Genomic DNA, 21,952 nt, shown 5'->3' on the forward strand with positions numbered 1-21,952 from the left:
ATGACAACTACTATTTCTCGACCTGAAAGGTAGGATCGAAACAACTGCAACAGATTACCGTTAATTCCAAATTTCTCCATTTTAGCGATTCTTATGTCATGGTTCACTTTGTCGAAACCGGCAGTTAGGTCTGTATAGATTACGTCGGTTTGAGCGCGACATTCCATACTCTCTGTTATGTAGGATGTTAGGCAAAGCAGGTTAGTGGTTGTCGAACGCCCAGACGTGACGCCATGTTGATCGTCACTTAGGTACTGCTTGCAATGAGCCTGAAGAGGTTCCATAATCACCAGCTCAAACAACTTCGAGACAGCACTCAATGAAGTAATTCCCCGGTAATTATTGACGTCTCGCTTATTACCTTTTTATGGACTGGAAACATATTCGCGGACTTCCAGTAGGATGGAAGGATGCCACTGGCAAAAGATGCTCTAAAGATGCGAAGAAGTGGAGTCGCTAAAGCGTCGATGTGCCTTTTCAAAAGTACTGAAGGGAAGCCATCGGGTCCCGGATTGAAAGACGATTTTAACCGAGAACAAGCTGTAGTAATCGTCGTTTCATTGACATCGATAGCGCTTATAGTTTGGCTCACAACCGCAACTTGACTAACAGCGACTTCAATTTGATCTACTGTAAAGGCCTCATCTGAGAACACATTCGCGAATTTCTCCGAAAAAGTCTGCACATATCTTAGAATGTGGTAGCTGTGCGGCCGTTGAAAGTCATAGACGACGGCTGTCCGGAATCCTTGCGCTGCTCATTCATATATTTCCAGAAACGTTCTGGGTGCGACTTGAGATTACGCTGAGTGTTTTGCTGATATCGAAAGAAACAATCCTGACTAGCTCGTTTATAAGCATGGTTGAGACTGACGTAATAGTTTCTGAGTGGAATTGTGCGATACTTGGTAAACCTCCGCAGACCAGCTCTCTTAATGGACCTCAGCCATCGCATCGTGCTCGTTTACCAAGGATGGCCGAACTATCTTCGGGACGTGTCTGTCAATAACATAACCCAAAACGTTGGAAAATGTTTGAACTGCCGTATAAACATCTTCGGGGTCCAGAATATTTAGCCAATCGAGAGTGGAGAAGAGGTCTGCGATACTGCGATGATCAGCTTTGGGAAAGTCGTATGAGACGAGGACCAGAGGAACATTGTAATCGTACGCCAGGGTGCTATCGATCGTGACGATCAATGGTGGGTGATGTGCTACTGGTTCCACTAGGAGGGAGGGAGCCATCACTACTAATGTAGCAGAAATCGCTGACAAAACAAAGATCAAGCTGGCGGTTATTCTCGTTGGCAATAGGATTAATTTGTAGTAACGTGGCAGAGCTGTAGCTGTCAAGAAGCCTCAGCACCCCTGAGTGAAGAACGGAGTGATCGGAATCCGGGTAAAGAAATCCATTGCGGGAAGATCTCCATGAAATGCTGGGTAGATTGAAATCTCCTAGTACGATGATCTTATCAACCGATTTAGCATTTTCGAGGATGGTTAAAAACTGAGCTGCAGTGTGTGTGTCGAATATGCTGTCACGGACCGGGCACTCATAACAGAACTTATCTTACTTGATACTTGATGGGCAACAATTCGCTTCGTTGAATCTACGCCGAGTGAAGAATTCTCCTCCACTGGACCCGGTCCTGGGGCAATCTCTTCCAGTCACCCTGAACGTTGAGTGCGTTTAGGTCCTCTTCCACTGCAAATAGCCATCGTGTACGCGGCCTGCCACGGAGTCGTCGGCATCTTCCCGGTTCTCTACTGAATATTATCTTCGCCTGTCGTTCTTCCGACATTCGTGCCACATGACCAGCCCACCGCAGCCTGCCGTTTTTTTATTAGCTTGACAATGTCCACTCCTTTATATACTTGGTATAACTCGTGATTCATGCGACGCTGCCAGATGCCATTTTCTTCTTTACCGCCGAGTATTGTTCGCAGCACCTTACGTTCGAAGACATCGAACGCTCTACGATTGACTTCCTTTAACGTCCACGTTTCCTAGCCGTACAACCGGAACTATCAATGTCTTGTACAACGCGAATTTTGTCTTCGTCTGCAAACTACGGGACTTCAGCTGGCTACGAAGTCCGTAAAAAGCCTTATTTGTAGCTGCAAGACGCCTTTTCACCTCGCGGGTAACATCATTATCGCACGTCACTAAAGTTCCAAGGTACGCAAATTCTTCCACTACTTCAAATTTATCACCACCTAACACCACTTCACCACCAACACCACTATTGGACCCACGTATTCTTCCAGCTATCATGTACTTCGTCTTGCTGGTTTTGATTGTGAGACCAATTCTTGCTGTCTCCCTTTTAAAAGGCACGAATGCCTCTTCCACGGCTCGGCGGTCGATTCCAATGATATCAATATCGTCCGCAAATCCTAGGAACATATGCGACCGAGTGACGATGGTACTGTTCCTTTGCACGCCTGCTCTCCTGATGGCACCTTCAAGAGCCACAACACTTGTCTAACTAGCATTAAGTTGCTGTTAGTTACTGACGAGGAGAATCAGAAACATACTTTATGTTTATGTTAGGTCTCGTGTTCTTATGCACAACAATTTGGCTAAGTCTGACGATTTTTTTGTTTCGTTTATCCCCGTCAGTACCTAACAGGTGTTTGGGCCGCTAGGTAAACATTAAATCCAGTTGCTCCTTTAGTGAGTATAAGCATATTGCCACATTAGCGTGATAGCCACAAAAGTTTCGGTTCACTTTTATACTCTTCAGTAAAAACTAGCACTTCTGTACCATCAGGACATCAGTCCCGACAAGTCGTTCGAATGTATACGTAATTTGCATACCATTTTTTGGATTTAGTATCTAGCGAGCAGCCCAGTCATATGTTAGGTACTGACGAGGAGAATCCGAAACACAAAACATCAGACTTAACTTTGGATTGTGCACCAATTGCATAAATTAGGAGATTTACTCTAATTTGGCTCCTTTAGAGAGTACAAGCAACAATTTGGCCATATCCATTTTTTTCCATTCGGGAATTTTCCATAGTAGCAGGCGTTTGGTTCTTATACCAAAAAAGGTTTCGGTTCACATTTCTCGTCGGCAGACAGTACTTCTGTGCTAACTATCGAGACATCACTCGGTATAAGCCAGTTGTTTAGCATTCACGCAAGAAGTGTGACTTTTTGGATTTTAGTGTCTAACTAGTGCCAATGTGACGGCGCCGGTGGTTGAGTGGTAAGCGTGACCGCCACTCATTCCAATTTGCCTGGGTTCAATTCCAGCCGAGGCCGTTGAGATTTTTCTGAGGGGAAAAATCTGTGGTCACGTCTTCCTTCGGAAGGGAAGTAAAGCCGTTGGTCCCTGGTCTACGAGTTTGGTGGATCGATATCTAGTCCAGATAAAGTCACCTCTCTGGCGTCGGTAAAGAAGAAGTGAGCCAACTTCTATTCTCTTACTAACAAAAATATCCTCCTCCTGTGATACTTGTGGAGTGCGCAGTAGTATATACGGCCTCTAGCAAAAGCAAGTATTGGACTAACCATTCCTTCCCTTTCCTTCCGCGATCTACGTTCGGGCCTGGCCGGCGCCGGTATTGATCAATACTTTAGGATTACCAGGAGTTGCACATTGAAAGATGTTTCGCTACTCCCAAGCATAATTATCTACTTATTCTCTGTGCAACTTCAGCTAGTCCAGATCGATAACGGAGTAGCAGCCAGGGGTGGTCGCACAAGGTTTGGACTTATCTAACTAGCGTTAAGTTGGTGTTAGTTACTGACGAGAAAAATCCAAAACACTAAAAAACCATACTTCTTTATGTTAGGTCCTGTGTCCTTATGCACAAAAATTTGGCATTATCCAAAAATTTTTCCATTTCTGAATTTTGTATATATTATAGTTGCCGATAGATTGAAATCCGCGTGTGTTACAGCAAATACACGCGAGGAACGCATGGCTGTTTAACACAAAACAAGTTCAGCGTGGCCACCGAGATTGCAGGAGATTATTCTAGAAGTTCTATACTAACAATTGAGAGAATAAAAAAGAAGTCGATTTTTTACACACCAGACACTCCCCTTAATGCAAATACCGGTGATCAGTATATGTTTTTATATTTAGATTACAGAGGTTTTAACCTTAGGGTCATTCGCCTCTTTTATGGGGTTGGAAAAATCTCTTCTAACCCTATGTGCGCGGTTGGGACTCAGGTGAACTGCGCACAAGACAATCGATTCACCAACTACGCTATGCCGGCCCTTATCATCATATGAGAATCATCGGCGAAACCATATGTCGGAAACCCAAGCTCATTAAGTTTCCTCAACAAGCCATCGGCGACAAGGTACCATAGAAGTGGTGACAGCACACCACCTTGAGGGCATCCGCAGACAATATATGAAAGTACTCCATGACATCGTGCTGTTGCCAAACTGGATTCGAAAGACACGTTGTCGAAAGAACCTTCAATGTCAATAAAAAAATTCTATGGTTGATTTCTTTTGCGAAAAGGTTTTTTCGATGTTGTAAACAACATTGTGTCGCAGAGTAATAGTAGACTTTCACGCCTAAAATATGCATGTTGTATTGCATGCAAGCTAACATCCTGAATGTAGTGGTCGATTAAACGTTCTATTGATTTGAGAAGGAAGGTCAGACTGATCAGTCTCTTTGTCTTCTCATAAGTGACGCGGTCACCTTTGGGAATGAGTTTTAGAATTATGACCTGCCACGCTAGTGGAATGTATTCTGTACAAGACTACAAATATTTTTAAGTATACTTGAACTGTTCATATCCTCTTTTAAATAGTACTAGGATGTTTCCATCATTCCCGGAGACTTATACGGAGCAAAACTGTCAATCACCCATTTGATGTACTCGGTTGTTACAATTCTACGAGCAAATGCCCAAGAATCAGAATTGCCTGAAAGGAACTCAAGAACTGTCGTCAGTTATGGCTCCGCTCAGTCTGGCAAGTGTGTTTGTGCGTTAAAAAGATATTTGAGTATTACATCTTCATTTGATTAATAATCACCTTTAGCAGTTTTATTCGAACTGACATGAAAGTACCACACGGCCCGAAAAAAATCTTCAATTAAAATATTGCTTAAGATATACTTCGAAAGCTTACGAAATCACGCACAATCCAAAAAATGACATTGATCTGATCAATACATATGAAGATAAAAAATGTTAAGTAACAAAAGATTTGAGGAAATTCTGTTGAAGAATTTAAATAAAAGTGTCGATATTTCCGAATAACCAATTGATACAGAAAAGTTCAAAAATACGCACTTGCGCTTCCATGAGGAGGCTGTAGCGTTCTAGTAGAAAAGCGTTTGTATACATTTCGAGGATTGGAAAAGTGTTTCCATTTAAAGATTTCCTTATTTATCTTTCCTAAAATCCCCTATATGGTCACATTGCTTTAGTAATATTGTTCGAAATAAACAAAATGAAAGTTTCAGAAAAGAACATTCCAGCCATGGTCAACTTTTTGTAGTTTTTCATCTGCTAAAAAAAGAATTTCGTAATTAATAATACCGCCAAATTTCTCGAAACCGAACATCTACGAGCCCTCCGTCGAAGATCGGTCTGCCATGCACTTCTCTGCACAAAAGCATGCATTTAGCATTACATGATTTGCAACAATACCGAAGAAAATTAATCCCTTCTCCATACGCGTATTCGAGTTACTCCACCATTGTCGTATCGTTGTCGTAAGCTCGCTTGTATCTACGACCATGCCGACCAAAGAGATGGCCAGCGAACCAGTTTTTCGCCAATGCACTTTGAAAAAGTCGCGTAGATGCCGGGGTGATTAGTTCCCTTTGCATATTGCATCGGAGCACAAGAATATTCGCTCGTAAGCGAAAGATTAATTGTTCTTCCTGCTTCGAAACCAGTTCCGAATCGAGGTTCCTTTTCTAGGTTTCTCTCACAGCACTCGATACTGGACATGATTCAAATCTCGGACACTGATGATGAGCTGGGCAATTGAAGAGATAACCCCTTTCGTTTGCCTCTTGAGAGGGGACTCAATCTGTGTATGAATGTTGTGACAGCTCCGCTGAATAAGATGTATTTCCAATCGTATCGCAAGCTATGAACATTCGTCATTTGACGAATGGAATAGTGTATCGCGAAGTGGTTTCACTATTGAAATCCACTCAAGCATTACGCAGAATGTAGTCCACTGGCAGTCGATTGTGAAGCATCATCGCGCCTCGTTACTGTTCTATCTGTTTCTCGTTCTACCTCAGAAATCTCTTGTAGGAAACGTGACCAAAGCGGCGATTACCACCGACTGATTGTGGTTTCAAAATCCACTGTTATATTTATGTTGGGTTTGGGATAACATTATTCGAAGCAAGGCAAGATAGGATTATATTTTCCTGCATGGGCAACTGAACCCTATAAAATGGTTGGACCGAAAATGTGACTAAATATTTGTCCTTTACTATTTTGCTTCAGTTTATTTTCCATTTTTTTCTTGTTTTATTTTTTCATTTATTTACATTTCTTAAAAAATAAATGTATAGGATTCGCTCCAACTTCGGCAATTATTGTATGTATGTATGTATGTATGTATGTATGTATGTATGTATGTATGTATGTATGTATGTATGCATGTATGTATGTATGTATGTATGTATGTATGTATGTATGTATGTATGTATGGATGTATGTATGTATGTGTGTATGTATGTATGTATGTAATATGTATGTGCACTAATGTTTTGAAATTATGTCACCAATGGCTGAATCGATTTTATCGAAACTAGTTTCAAAAGAAGGGCCTAACCTGACAATTTGACAGTATTATTTTCTGTCATATGGGTGATTTTGTCAAAACACGAGTGGCCTCATTTACCAATTTCCAATAACTGAAATTGAGACCGTTACATACAGTATTGGACAAAACATGTGCAACAATTACAGAACTTTAGTAAAAAGGTTACTGACCTAATCATTTTTGAATCAAAACAAAGTAAAGTTCCACAATCGATGGTTTTGGAGTCCAATTTCAATCTATGTCGTTATATGAGACATAAACTCTATAACAACTGCACAATTTATTGTGAAAAGTACATTTTTCGTTGGCCAAAACAAGTGAAACTTTTTGTTTTCTCTTGATTTTTTTGTCAAACTGCAGTGAAACTTTAATCTTGCTCATATGACCCTAATCCACGCTTTTCTAAACTTTCCTTCTTCAATTCCTTGCTCTCCGTTGAGTACTATGGCTCCTAATAGTGAAAAATATACTTCACCTTCCAGTCCCTTGCTAATTAAATGCCGTTACAACAATTCAATATTGAGTCAATATGTCGTTAACAAAAAAAATGGGGGAAAAGAGAAGCGAGAAAGGTTAGGATTCACAACAAAAGTGTTAAATCCGAAGCCAAAAGCGCACCGCTTGCGAACAGCATACAACCAAAAAAATAACACCCGCACTAAAATTAGTGTTGCCAACCCGTTCAGTCATGAGGTATATGAGGCAGTATATGAATACACAGATCATCAAGTAATCCACCTAACAGCAATAAAATAGATTTTTTATATAATTCGTATTCATATTATACATATATATAGCGAGAGCAGCAGTATTTTTGAGTTCCATAATTCTAGTGAAAATTTTATTACTTTTGCAAGATTTATGTTGTTCTGGTAATGGCGTGAAAATAACTAGGTGCCATATTTATAATAAGGAATCACAATATCGCCCAATATACAAAAAAATGTCACAGCACTAACCATCATTAACCATTCCTCAAACGGCCGTCTCCCTCCCCCGATTCCTTCCATCTCTATTTCTATCTCTTCATGTTCGTGGCAACTGTCACGACTCATACCTATACTACTATTTCTCTATCCATTACTAAGTTGTGTCATAATATCTTCAACTAATTTAATCAACTAATTGTTAATGCCCAAGCGAATTTGATGTGTGCAATTTAATTGTGTAGGTTTAGGAAGACAAAAACTAATTTTATCTGCCGTTTCCCTAGAAGTAGTTTTTTCATTTTAGTGTAGAGCAGAACCACTCGCGGACACAAACTTAATATTACATTCCACTAGAAAATGAAAATATTTGTAGTTCGCACAAAAATGGAATATTTTTTTGTGAGAAAACTATAACTAATTTATGTTCAAACCCTGAAAATGAAAAGTTATTCGCTCGAAACGTTACACTATGGAGAGCCATGTGACCAACAATCGAAAACTACATCTACTCCAAATTAATTCAATTCTATTCTGAGCATTAATTTATAGGAGAGTCTGAGGAGACTTCATCCTCTTTTCTATTTTTCAATCCAACGTGAAATGATAAAAAATTAAGGATTTTTGTAGTTTTATATAGTTTCTAGGGATAAATAATAATCATAAAAAATCCTAATTTGAGGACACTTCATTCCTCTTTAAAAACATGTTTAAAAGAGCATGTAGAGTAATGATGCCTTTTTTGTCATATTTGCTCAACGTATTGGTTCAAATGGTAGTGCAATAATTGGGGCACTCGATTCGAGTTTTCGATGCGCTCAAATAAAAGTATTAAAAATTAATGAAATAGTGTTGCGATAGGCACGTTACCCTATACAATGTTATAAATGAATTGTGGTATTGACTAGATTTTTATGCAAATTTCCAAATTTACAATTATTTGAAAGCTGTCTGTTGTTATGGTCGAGGATCTACAAATGTGGGATTCAGGGTTGTTATTTACACTGAGTAACTAATTACAGATACGTTTCCGTACGATGAACCGTTCATTTTCGTCAAATTATTTTTGTTATTTTCTGGTAACAATTACTTTAATTGTTATGGTACGCATTTTGTTAAGTTCAGTGGTGGGTATAAATCATTGCAAAAGGGATCAACTTTAAACGAATTTGTGGGATCAAGTGAACCTCAATCTCCAATTTTTTTTGTATGAAAGAATTTCATTCATCATGTTAAGATAAAACTACGCAACTCTCTAGTATATTCTAGTAACGTTTTCTGTTCCGCCTTTGAGTTAAACTGATAGGATCAAGTCTTCCCGAGGACCAAGTCTCCTCAGTCTCTCCTTCCATAATTAAGGAAATCCTTGGGTATCTCAAACGTTGTTTGATGTTTGAAAATAAAAATTTTGAAAAAAGATACTCCACGAGTGTATTGAATATTGCATGAAATCCAATTCCTCATTAAAACTTGAAACTTCTTCTTTACAAAAATCTTTTTCTCAGGAATCTGTAACCGTAAAAACGTCTTTAAATCTAATCTAGCAACATCAGATAACGTTAAGTGACGCCATCAAGAAAAGAAAAACGAAAACGAAAAGGTAACAATATAAAAGAATGGAATCACTTGCAAGTGCATTGTATATTCCAAATAATGGGATCTTCACAAACACACCAGAACTTTCTGAAGCAATGGTTCTCAAACTCGTACAATTCGATTCATCCTTTTATTTTCTCTAAATTTTATTATACTAACCAATTTTTATAGTTCACTTATTTCATGTATTTTATTCGTTTTGTTTATTTTATTCATTTTAAAAATTTGACTAATTTTAAATATATGAACATTTTATTATAATCATATTTTTCATTTAGCATTCTTGTTATTCATTTTGTTCATTTGAGCTCATTTCATTCATTTTATTCGTTTCATTCTTTGGATTCATCCCGATAAGCTTATTCGTTTCATGCATTTTATTCGTATCGTTTAACTTTATTCATGTTAGGAATTTTACTAATCTTTAACCAGATCATACCTTTTATTCACATTCTTCATTTTAACAATCTGACTAATTTTTCCAGTCATTCATTTTATTTATTTCATCCAGAATATTAATTAATCGCATTGATTTTTCTCTTAACTCTACACCTATTTTATATCGCTTAATTTAATTTTAATAATTTATTCTGCTTATTTTTAGCTTTTTATTCATTTGACCAATTTTTTTGCATTTTGTTTATTTTATACATTCTGTCCACTCTATTATTTTTTAACCTCTGCCTACCCATGTTGTTTTTAAATAACAACGTTTTCACACGGCTATAATTTTGGTGTTAGACAAGGTTTCCTCACAAAGACAAGTGAAGCTAATATCTGTAACCTTTTATTTGAGCGCTGACAGTTACAAGAATTATACATAAAACTGAAGTAATTGCAATTGTTCTGATTGGATGTCGCGGGAGCAGTGCTACCAGAGACATTTCCAGTTATCAATGAAAAATTATGTTTTAATATATCTTTGTTGTCTTACAATGAATGGAAATATAAACTGATGAACCTCATCAATTTAGACTATCTTCGACTACCTTTTTTGTCCAATTGAACTATTGAAAACTTAGCAGGAGGTGTGTTAGGAGAATCGGACGGCAAAATTGAGTAGCTTCTGGCACTGCTGGAGTAGCCCCTATCTTAATCAAAACAAGTGTTTCGTGTTTCTTTACTTCACTTTCAAGCAAAAATGGTTTTGGAACCCCATATGCGCTAGAAAAAAGTTGGGCATGAAAGGGTTAATTTCATCCTATTATTCATTTCATTTGTGTTATGAATTTTATCAATATCATTTTTTTTTGTTTATTCCTATTATCAATTTTATTCTTTTTATTCATAACTTTTATGTTTATGTTTATGTTATTAATTTCATAATGTTATTTATTTTTTCCTGATTTTATCCAGTTCCTTTATATTATGAATTCTCTTCGGTCATTCTTTTTATTCATGTCATCCAATTTGTTGGTTTGAAGCAATTTAATTTATTTTATGGCTTTAATTTAAATATTGTTCAATTTTAATTTGAGCTGAACTAATTTGTTTTATTTACTTTATCAATTTGAGTTATATTAATCATTCTACCAATTTTATGAATTTGGTAACTATTTTTATTTTTTTGCTACATTATTTTTTTAAGTTTTATTTGTTTTATTGATTTTTTATTATTTATTCAGTTTATTCGTGGTTTTATTCGTGCAGGACTCGAAACTCACCTCTAGTTGGGTGACTATTTCGCGTGAGTTCTGCAAACTAATGAATGACCCTAGTGATACGTGTAAGAAAAGTCCCATCTCACTGTTAAGTGGCTTAAATCGGTTCTTAAATAGATGTGTCACTATATATTTTATTCTTGTAAATGGTTGTCTGTGTGTAGTGCTCTCTGCCTATAGATGATAGAAGTAGGTGTCTCTTATTCAATTCTTTCATCTCCTGGATTATTATTTGGGGTAAGCTGTCGTATTGCATCACTGTGTTGGTTTCGTTCCAACATTCGTGCATTCATCAGTGTTACCCGGCATCTATTTTCTTAGTATCTGTAATGGATTTATTGTGATCTGTAACATTTAAATGTAATAGTTCCTCATTAGACCACCTAGAAAAAAACGAAATTTTGAAAACTCTATCGGCCCACCTCTGAGTCGATTCCTAGTCCCACCAGAAGTACTTGCACCAAATTTGAGGCAAATCGGACAAGTCTAGCTACCGGACCAAGGTGCCTGAAGTTTGAATGGGATTTTTCGACAATTTGCATGGAGAAAATCCACTATCTCGCAGTTTGACTGCTAGGTGGCAGTGTATGCATCATATTATCACTGTAAGTAGAAATAAGAAAGATAATTTAATTGCTTGCAACTTTGTCGAAGGCTGCTAGTCAATCCGGTTTAAATACAAGAAGTTATTAAACTATTAATGAAGTGATGTCTGAGTCAGTTTTGCATGGGGACTGCACGATAAGGGGCCGTACACAAATGACGTAGCTTTTTTCGGCGATTTTTGACCCCTCCCTCCCCCCTCGTAGCATTTGGTCACAAAATTCTAACCTCCCCCTCGTAAATAACGTAGCATTTACCTACCCCCTCCCCCTCGTCCCATGCAACGCGCCCGGGCGATTAAAAAAATTACATATGTTTTTCAGTTATTTTAAATACATGTCCTTTCAAAATGTTTGACGACTTTTATCAACATTTTCATTATAACAGCAAATTGCGTGCAAAATAAGCCCATTTCATGACAAATATAGTGTTGATAGTTTTGTTTTGAATTTTATATGTTAAGGGGAGCATGAAGACAAGTTCTCTCAGTTCACAATCGTGCAGCTGCCAATGATTCTAAGAACCATACGTTGATCTAAATTACTAAATTTTGTTTGTTTGAATCCGAAGTGAAAATTTAATTCAGCTTCGAGACTAATTCTACTAGTTAGCAACATTAGCCAACTAATGTAGCAAGTTAAATCCGCATACAAAATCTTTTCGTATTTTTGCGAACTTGTAATTTCGCGAATCGTAAAATTTACCTCATGAATAACTACATCAAAAGTAACTTGTTTGAATTTAAACTCATTTCTCTTGGGAATGGATCATTAAATTGTTTTCTCTAAACAATGGGTTTTAAACTTAATGCTACGTCGCACAACTTCTGACCCTACCCTCCCCCTCGTCACACTTCGTCACAAATTTGTTATACCCTCCCTACCCCCCAAAATGCTACGTCATTTATGCATGGTCCCTAATACAGCTTTGTCAACCTCGATGTACCTAGTTCAGGAATCAGGAATCAGAATACTTTGGCTCAAATGGCACGTTCCCCGTACATAGTCGGGGATTTGTGCCTTGCCGTGTGTTTTCATCATTTCCTGAGCGGAAGGAAAGGACAAGGACGTGTGCGGAAGTAGAATTCGAAGGGTGAGAAAAATAACAGCACAAAACAAAAATAAACAACAGGTAAGTTAAACTCACAAGTAGTTCAACTTGCCTGCGAATAAGCCTAAAGCTCTTTACCACATTGGATAAGAAACTTTAGTATGTCTCTGAGTTTCAGTCGACCAAACATGGTTTCGTCTATATAAGGACGGCTGAAGACTCGAAATCGCAATTGCGCTACCGCTGGACAGTTGCATATCAGATGATATGAGGTTCCGTAGTCGGATTCACAAAGATCACATGAAAAAGACTCAGCGCGCTGAATAGTTGCCATGTGATAATTGAGTTTGCAGTGGCCGGTTAAAGTCCTGGTCAGCATGCCGCAGTGGAGCTTCGAAAAATGTAAGAGATTTTTCGAAACCACTGGGCATGGTTGTTCTAGAAACGCCTTTGTTTGGCGACACGTTTGTAGATTTCTCCAATAATTGCGGTACTCGGACGAAGCCCAGGACCGTATTTTTTCCCGTATCCAACTTGTCGAAATTGGCAGCGCGGGCTCAGGACCAACGAAGTCAATCGCTGAACCTGCCTTGGCCAATTCGTCAGCCCATTCATTTCCAGTAATACCGCAATGTCCGGGCACCCAGACAAGGTAGATAGTGTTGACAATGCTTAGTTCTTCGATTTGGGTTCGGCACGCGATCACTAGCTTGGACCGGGATGTGTCTGAGCTAAGGGCCTTGATTGCAGCCTGACTATCGGAGCAGAAGTTTATAACTCTGCCGGACAAACTCAGTTGAAGGGCCGATTGCACCCCGCACATAATCGCAAAGATTTCTGCTTGGAATACAGTACAGTATCTACCTAGTGAGTGAGATTGTTCCAATCTCATTTCACGACAGTAGACACCAGTACCAGCACGTCCCTCCATCAGAGAACCGTCAGTGTAACAGACTACTTGCGTTTGTTGTTGTCTTTCAATAAAGCCAGACAACCACTCCTCTCGAGAGGGAATCTTCACATGGAATGTCCTGTAAGGAAAACCACAAGTGAGTGTAGTATCGCTGGGAGCAAGAATATCTTCACCCCATGTAACCATTTGTGACCACAATCGAGTATGACTGGTAGCAAGATCAACATGATTACTGTTCCAAAGCCCAGTAACCTGCAGTCTGTATGCACATGATAGTGCTTCTTGTTTTAAGTGTATGTGTAATGGTTTGATATTTAGAAGTGCCTCAAGAGCAGCAGTCGGAGTCGTGGTGAAAGCACCAGTCAACGCCATGAGCGCCATTCTTTGCAGATGGTTTAGCTTTGACTGGACTGTCACCACCTCTCCCCTCTGCCACCACACAAGGCATCCGTATGACAGTATTAGACGTACAATTGTCGTGTAAATCCAATAGATGTATTTAGGTTTGAGACCCCAGGTCTTTCCAAAAGTTCGTCTGCACTGCCCGAAGGCCATGCACGCTTTCTTGACTCTGAACTCAATGTGAGCAGACCAATTCAGTTTGGAATCCAATATGACTCCAACGTATTTGACTTGATCCGCACACAGTAGCTCAGAATCAAAGAACTGCAAGGGACGAACCCCGGTTGTTATTCGCTTCTTCGTGAAAAGAACCATTGGAGTTTTGCTTGGGTTAACTGATAGTTTAACTTGTCGACACCACTGTTCGACAGCTCTTAATGCCTGTTGCATTAAGTCAAAGATTGTTCCGATGCAAAATCCAGTAATTAGTATTTGGTAATCGTCAGCAAACCCGTAGGTTGGAAATCCAAGCTCATTGAGTTTCTTCAACAAGCCGTCAGTTACTAAGTTCCATAACAAAGGTGACAGAACGCCGCCCTGAGGACAACCGCAAATACTCAACTTCCGTATCTCAGCCTGTCGCAGTGACGAGCAAAGTATGTGGTTACTAAGCATTACGTTTATCCAACCTGAGATACATGCAGGTATCCCACGACCGCGCGTCGCTTCCAGAATAGACTGGAAGGACACATTGTCAAAAGCACCCTCAATATCTAGGAATACACCCAAGCTAGATTGCTTGAGCGAGAAGGCTTTCTCAATGTTGTAAACAACATCGTGAAGCAGAGTGATCGTGGATTTCCCACACTGACATGCATGTTGCATTTTGTGCAGTGGATATTCAACTAAATTAACGTTCCTGATGTGATGATCGATTATCCGTTCCAAAGCTTTCAGAAGAAAAGAACTTAAGCTGAATAAATCTAACAGTTATTTCTCGCCATGCTTTCGGGGTATACCCGGTAGCAAGACTGGAAAGCAAAATCTTTTTCAAGACATGTTTAAGAATATCAAATCCCTTTTGCAGTAGCACGGGAAGTATTCCATCTTTTCCGGGTGATTTGTATGGAGCAAAGCTGTCAACTGCCCACTTGACCGATGCAGTGGAAACCAATGTGCGTGCTAACGCCCACGAGTCCGAATCACCAGAATGAGATCTGTGAACGTTGTTCAACTCTGGATCGATACAACCTGGAAAGTGTGCGTCGAAGAGACAATTAAGAACATCTTTTTCGTCCGTCACATAAACACCATCTCTGGTTTTTAAGGAGTTCATCTGAAAATCATTCGATTTGGAGAGAATTTTATTTAATCTGCTAGCCTCGTTCAGACTAGAGACATTAGTGCATAGGCTTTGCCAGCCAGCCCGTTCTGCAGATCTAAGACATTTCTTATATGCACTACGAGCTGACCTGAAAGCCCTGGAGTCATCACGCTGACGCCGGTTCCAAGCTCTTCTCATAACTTTCTTCATTATTTCAAGCTCAGCCCTCCACCAAGGGGTTCCCCTAGTCGATTTAACAGTACGAAGTGGACAAGCTTCTTCGTAGGATGCTAATATGAATGAGTTTGTCGTATCCACGACGTCATCTAAGTCGTCTAGTTGACTAATTGTTGGAAAATATCCATGAAATTTAGTCGCCAAGTTTTCCAAAAAGAGGTCCCAGTTTGTAGATTTAGGATTACGATATGTCACCACATTGAAGGTGACATCAAAATGATCGAAAAATATATATATTTATTACCGGATAGAGACGGTTCAGTTTCATTTGGAACCTGCCAATTTCCCAGTTCATGCAAAATTCTATCAGAGCAAAGTGTTATGTCTAACACCTCCTCCCTCCCAGACCTCGCAAAAGTTGGTCGGTTTCCCACATTCAGAATATGGAGATTTGTACTACTTATGTACTCCATCAGTTCAGAGCCTCTCAGATTGATGTCCGAGCTGCCCCAAATGATGTGATGAGCATTCGCATCACTGCCGATAATGAGCGGAAGCCCATTTCTGCTACAATATGATATAACGCTTCTGAAATCATCAGAAGGAGATGATTCGTTATGCGGTAGGTATGCTGAACAATATATATATATATATATATATATATATATATATATATATATATATATATATATATATATATATATATATATATATATATATATATATATATATATATATATATATATATATATATATATATATATATATATATATATATATATATATATATATATATATATATATATATATATATTTTTTTTTTTTGGCTACGTTTCCGACAGTCAGTGTAACTGTGACAACACAGATATCGCGAGTTGTGAGCTCCGATATGAGACACACGCGTCAATAGCCTTATTTGCAAGAATGCAAGCACGAGGCATTTCACGTGGGTTAGTCATGCCTGTCTTGTTGTAAGCAATGAAGGCAGTGTTAAGTAACTTTCCAAAATATAAGTTTCCTTTATGGAAATACGGTTCTTGAACCAATGCTTTGGAAGCTTTACCTTCCTGCATGAGTCGAGATAAATTCATAGTTGCTGTACGTTTATGTTGGAGATTGATTTGTGCTATTCTAACCATTGTTGATTAGAGAACTGTACATTTCATCTCCAACACAAATTGCACAACAACTAGAGGACACCAAGCGAGTTGGGATGTTAACGCATATAGCGAGCCATATCAGGTTTAAATGGGGCATGATCATTTAATTCCCACGATTTGCGAAGAAAATAATGGTCCACTGTGTCAGAGATTCGCATAACACAGTAAGGGCAAAACCCAAAATGCTCCGTGCGCGACTGGCATATTTTAGACCCTCCAGTCATTAAGTCCTCGGCATGGAACTACACCTTGACTTAGGGTCTCCTACTTTCAGTCGCCTCCTACGACATGGGAGCAGGACTCCAGTGGCTCAATTCTAGGCCGGATACCACACGGCCTCTGGGCAGGTTCATCTGTACACATCGAAATTTGATAATCGAAACTCAACAAAACTTCACCGAACTACCATCAGCCGAGAGTCTCAGCAAGCCAACAAAAATTCGGCAAAATTAAGTGGATTATCGGTGAATAAAAAATCGGTGTGTAGAGTGAACGTTCCGCTGCGTAATGCGCATACTGGGGAGTTCGCCCAACTCTTCCCAGGCTCCGTTCGCCATTGAGAATGTTTTAAACCCCCTCAACAATTTTACCCATAGTACGGGTCGCATGACACTATGGAATTGGGGTTCCCTGTTTGGTAGATTTTTACCACTGAAACAGGTAGTCCGTAGTGTAATTCTTAGCCGGTTGAAGCAACCACTACCGACACTACACGGCTTATCTAGGCTTTTCGGTGAAAGAAGCTGACATTGAAGAACAGCTTCCATATTTAGATGGGCGAACAGCCGCAGAAGGAAGGAAGGATAACGGGAGGAGAGGGATTTGGGCTAAGCGCTTATTTAAAGGCGGCGCTGGCTCGCCTTGTCAGGGATGCTTTAGGGCATGTGGTATTTAGGCCTAGAACGTATAGGGCCCACTACCTCGTCCTACCACACCCGCAGTCAGCCCCCGCTGCTGGTTCGGGTCGCGAATCACAACTAGTTGCTATCGCGATTAAGCATTATCCACCACCTATGACCCGCCCGGTTGCTTGCAGCTCAGCTTCCCACGTAGCGTTCCTCCACCACCATGGGGCCCGGGCTGGAATACAGCTTTGTCAACCTCGATGTACCTAGTTACATTTTAGCACAAATATTTTGTTGTATTTTTATTCAATGTAAACATAGTACATAACAGCTATATCCGTACTGGAACTGTGTAAGCGCAAAAAATCACTCATACATCTAGACAAAATTCTAAATATATAAATAAGCTCAACATTACAGCGAAGACCCGTTTTTATCAGCCCCCGATTTTATCGTTTTTTACCTAATTTTGTCAACCAGACAGGGTTATAAGGTTATGTCTTGGGATTGAAGAAGAACATTATTACCACTTCGGTTCATTGAAAAGAAATATACAAATATGTTTTGTTATTGTTCCCATTTTGTCAATCCAAAATTAGCCAAGGTGCTGATAAAAACGGGTCTTCGCTGTAATGTTGAGCTTATTTGAATATTCAAATATACATCATAGAGCATCCAAAACAGAAAAAATGACAACAAAATTCCCAAGATGTTTCTAGGTCTGCAAAAGTTATTCAAAACTTAAAAAAATTGTCGTTGATTCAAACCATCAAAGCTGAAGGTCGGCCAAATATTAGAAATCTAGAGATTGGCTAAACTAAAGTAAATCTCATTGACTAGTTCAATACTTTATTTTTGCTGATCGCTGTTCCGCGTTTCGTAACTAATGCAGCTTACTTCTCTCGTCAAACATACTAGTTAGAATGATTGTGTCTTTAGAGCTGTGGGGAAAATCTGTTGTTTTATTCCACAACCTTGCAAAACAATGAAAGAAAGGAAAATGATTTATGTTATCGTAAAAACAACATGTCAATAGCAATTCATACCCGAATTGGGCGTTCTACATCTATTGAAAACGATCCCATTATGAGAATTGGATAGTTTTTTCTCTCACATTCATACTAAAATCCAATAAAACACCAGGACGACCCCTTAATTAAATTGCCATAGCATAGCACTTAAAAATCTCGAATTATCCTCAAATACGCTTGAACATCTTCAATATTTCACTTTACGACACCGAGAAAATAAATAAAACAATCGAAGGGCAGGCATCAGCCGACATTGCAGAAAAAACTACACTTCGACGATAGATGCAAGTTCAGGGAAAACAGCCAAACCTACAACCACAACAGTTCACGAAATTATGTATCACCGAACAAAGAAAGAAAATTAACAATGAACGATTGCATAGGTAGCATAATTTATGTACATGCACATACATCATACTCCTGCTCTCGGCTGTACTACGAAGTCCGCTCCGCAAGGCGAATAGCAAGAGGCAATTAAAAAATTCTTGCATCGTGTACCAACCTATCATACAAAGGAGGACGGGATTATTTCCTTCTTAGCCAAATATTCGCGTTCCCTTTGGACCCGGATCCTCTATACGCGAAACGGAACAACACCTAGCGGGTAGACACCGAGCCATGCTCACAGTGAGTTGAACAGACGAGCCATCGTAAGACCGACCGAATAAAGCAAAATTGAATAGAACAGTTCGAAATCCTTGGATGCATGAAGGGAAAACCCCGCGCGCTCTTTCTCGCGTTACGAAATTTGGTGCATCGTTTTAAAGCTAGTTTAGAAGGGAAAATTCGCGATGTTCGATGCTCACAATGTAGGACGATGATGGAATAATGTATATTTTTACATAGTTTCCCAGTTAGGTTGTAAAAGTACATACAACATCACAAATTTTTATTTAGGTTTCAGAAATTTTACTCTGAATCGAATTCGATACCGAAAAATTCTGTATTGCGTATCGTAGCATAGTATTCTGTAGTTTTAAATTTCATTCCCATTCGAGGTGCCGTCGATATGCACAGCCGAATCTAATCATGGCACTACTAAAGCAGGGAACGTCGTAGCAAATGAATCGTAATCTTCACGCAACAACGCAAACGGAAGAAAAGGATTTTGGCGAGCACGAAACAATAACGTACGCGAAAAATAGAAAAAATAAAATCAAGAAATAGATCTCGTGAGCTGCGAAGAGGTTGATAAATGGGTTTTAATAATTCACATTTCGACGGCGCTGAAACAAGTTATTGTCGAAAATTTCCTCGTACGTCACGCTTGCTAGCAGTTTTTGGAAATCCATCAGTTTAGTAACCCTCTTTGGAATCGTTTTTTTTCGTCTGCGCTGTGAGCTAATTTAGGAGCACCCCTTGGCGCGACTGTCTCCTTTTTGTTGCTTTGCTGTCCGCGAATTTTCCTGACAGCAAAACGGGCGATGCAGACGCGCGAGTATTTTGACAATGACCTTGAAGAAACGAATGGCGTGGTGAAGTGTACACGTGATAACTGAAATTAGATGCGGTTTCTTGGGCAACGTACCGGTCTGTCGGATTGAAGATTTACAGTCTTTTTTCCAAGTTATGACGGTTTGTGACTATTGTGCCCTTCAATCAGCCTATTTATTCTTACTAAATGTGTGTGTGGTTGACTAATAACATCGGCTAGTTTCGATTATTTTTTTCTATTTTTATTTTTGGATGTAGAGATTTCAACCTGAGGGTCATTTGTCGCATTGTCGGGTTAGATAGTTTTTTTTAGAATAATCTCTAACCCTATGTGCGGGGTTGGGCATCGAACAAGGCAATTGATTCACCAACTACGCTATGCCCACCCCCTAGTTTCGATTAAATATTAAATATACTAATCTAACAATACATTAATCGACACTCGCCATCAGATTTGAGCCTTAATACCCTGCCATTTTGATTTCGATGCATACTTCATACTCAAAAGCAATTTTTTAAATTCTTCAGGCGATTGGCTTGACCGAAGCAAATGTCTCTTGCATTGACGAGATACACAGGAAAAAGATTCACTTGCTTTGGGATGAAATAAAAATCTTTATTGACTACTTTTGCACTGTGAATAGTACCTCCAACTTGCCCCGCGATCTTCATTGCCAACTTACCCCAATAGCATATTTTATAAAAAGTATCGAAAAAAGATGGGTGGGTAATGTCTAGGACATAACCGGAGTGTCGTGACTACTCGTTCTACTTGTAATTCAAATCGAATGATACTCAATGAAATATGTGAGAATGTTTCAAGTTATGCTCTTTTTCCTAGCGTACAGAAATGAACACGCTTAGCGAAAAACTAGGGGCGGGTAATGTGCGGGACATAACCACGATGATCATATTCTTAAAATTCTGCTTGTATCTCTTTCAAATGGCTAAATTTTACGCGTGATGCGCAGGGACGAAAACTTCTATGTTTTTGTAATTGAAGGATTGCTATAGATAGTCCACACGAAATTGTTGCAATTGATCAATTTGACAGTTTAGTTCCGGAGCAGTCGAGAGTCACTGCAGATGAGTTAGTTACTTCGGTTAAATGTTAATGTTCAACTGGTGCTGGGAGCTTAGCTGCTTTCGTTTAGTGTGTAAGTAAGCAAAGTATATCTCAGTAATGAAATCGGAGATACATAGATCCTACTGTTCCCAACAGTTACCGGCTTATCTTGTGCCCTCTCCAAGTTGTTTGAGAAATAAATTCAAAGCTGAACATATTGTTTCGAGAATGAGTTTGGCGGATTTCCCGGGGAATAGTTCAGGTTCAGCGGAGGAAGATCAACCATCCAGCAACTGATTATAGTGTTACCTACCGATTAACAAGGCTCTAGTGGTAGAATCAACTCTTTTACTGGCTCTCGGACATAATGTTAAAGAGAAGGCACAAGAAAATGAAACCCGAGGTCTCGGGAGCCGTCGATGAAGGACAACGTGTTCCACCACGGATTAGAGCCAACGTTGCCACACGTCAGAATTCATCTTAGATTTAGATCACACATCTAAAGCCAAACGTGGTACAAAGGGTAGGGGAAAGAGGGTAACAGTGGGACTATGAAAACGTATTGTTTTCATAGTTCCACTGTTACCCTCTTTCCCCTACGTGAAAATTTGGGCGAAACATTAATAACCACCAGTAGCTTAGACATGAATCCCCAATACAATACAGAAGAAAACCCAGAAAATCTAGATAATGCAAGATATCAAAGTTTTTACTACTAATCACGGCACCAAAGCAGGAGTTCAGTAGATCAATTCATGATTCCAACAACATGGCATCTAAGCTGACTCTGATAGGAGAAAGACAACTATTTTTAATATTCTAATGAAGTTTTAATGAAATAAATATTCAAAATTACTTGAAAAGAAAGGATAGATATTTTAACCAGAACGAGCTCACCAGAAACAATGGTGGGTTCCAAATGTTATAGCTTTTTCCCGTGCTTCACTCCACCATCCTGATTCCTGAAACCATTCCATTCCTGTAACGGAGCATCTGCAGTATTTTACTCCTTGTTTCTTCAGATCTTCCTGAAAGTTGGTTCCATTTTTTC

This window comes from Topomyia yanbarensis, chromosome 3, assembly GCF_030247195.1.
Source record: "Topomyia yanbarensis strain Yona2022 chromosome 3, ASM3024719v1, whole genome shotgun sequence".
NCBI classification, from domain to species: domain Eukaryota; kingdom Metazoa; phylum Arthropoda; class Insecta; order Diptera; family Culicidae; genus Topomyia; species Topomyia yanbarensis.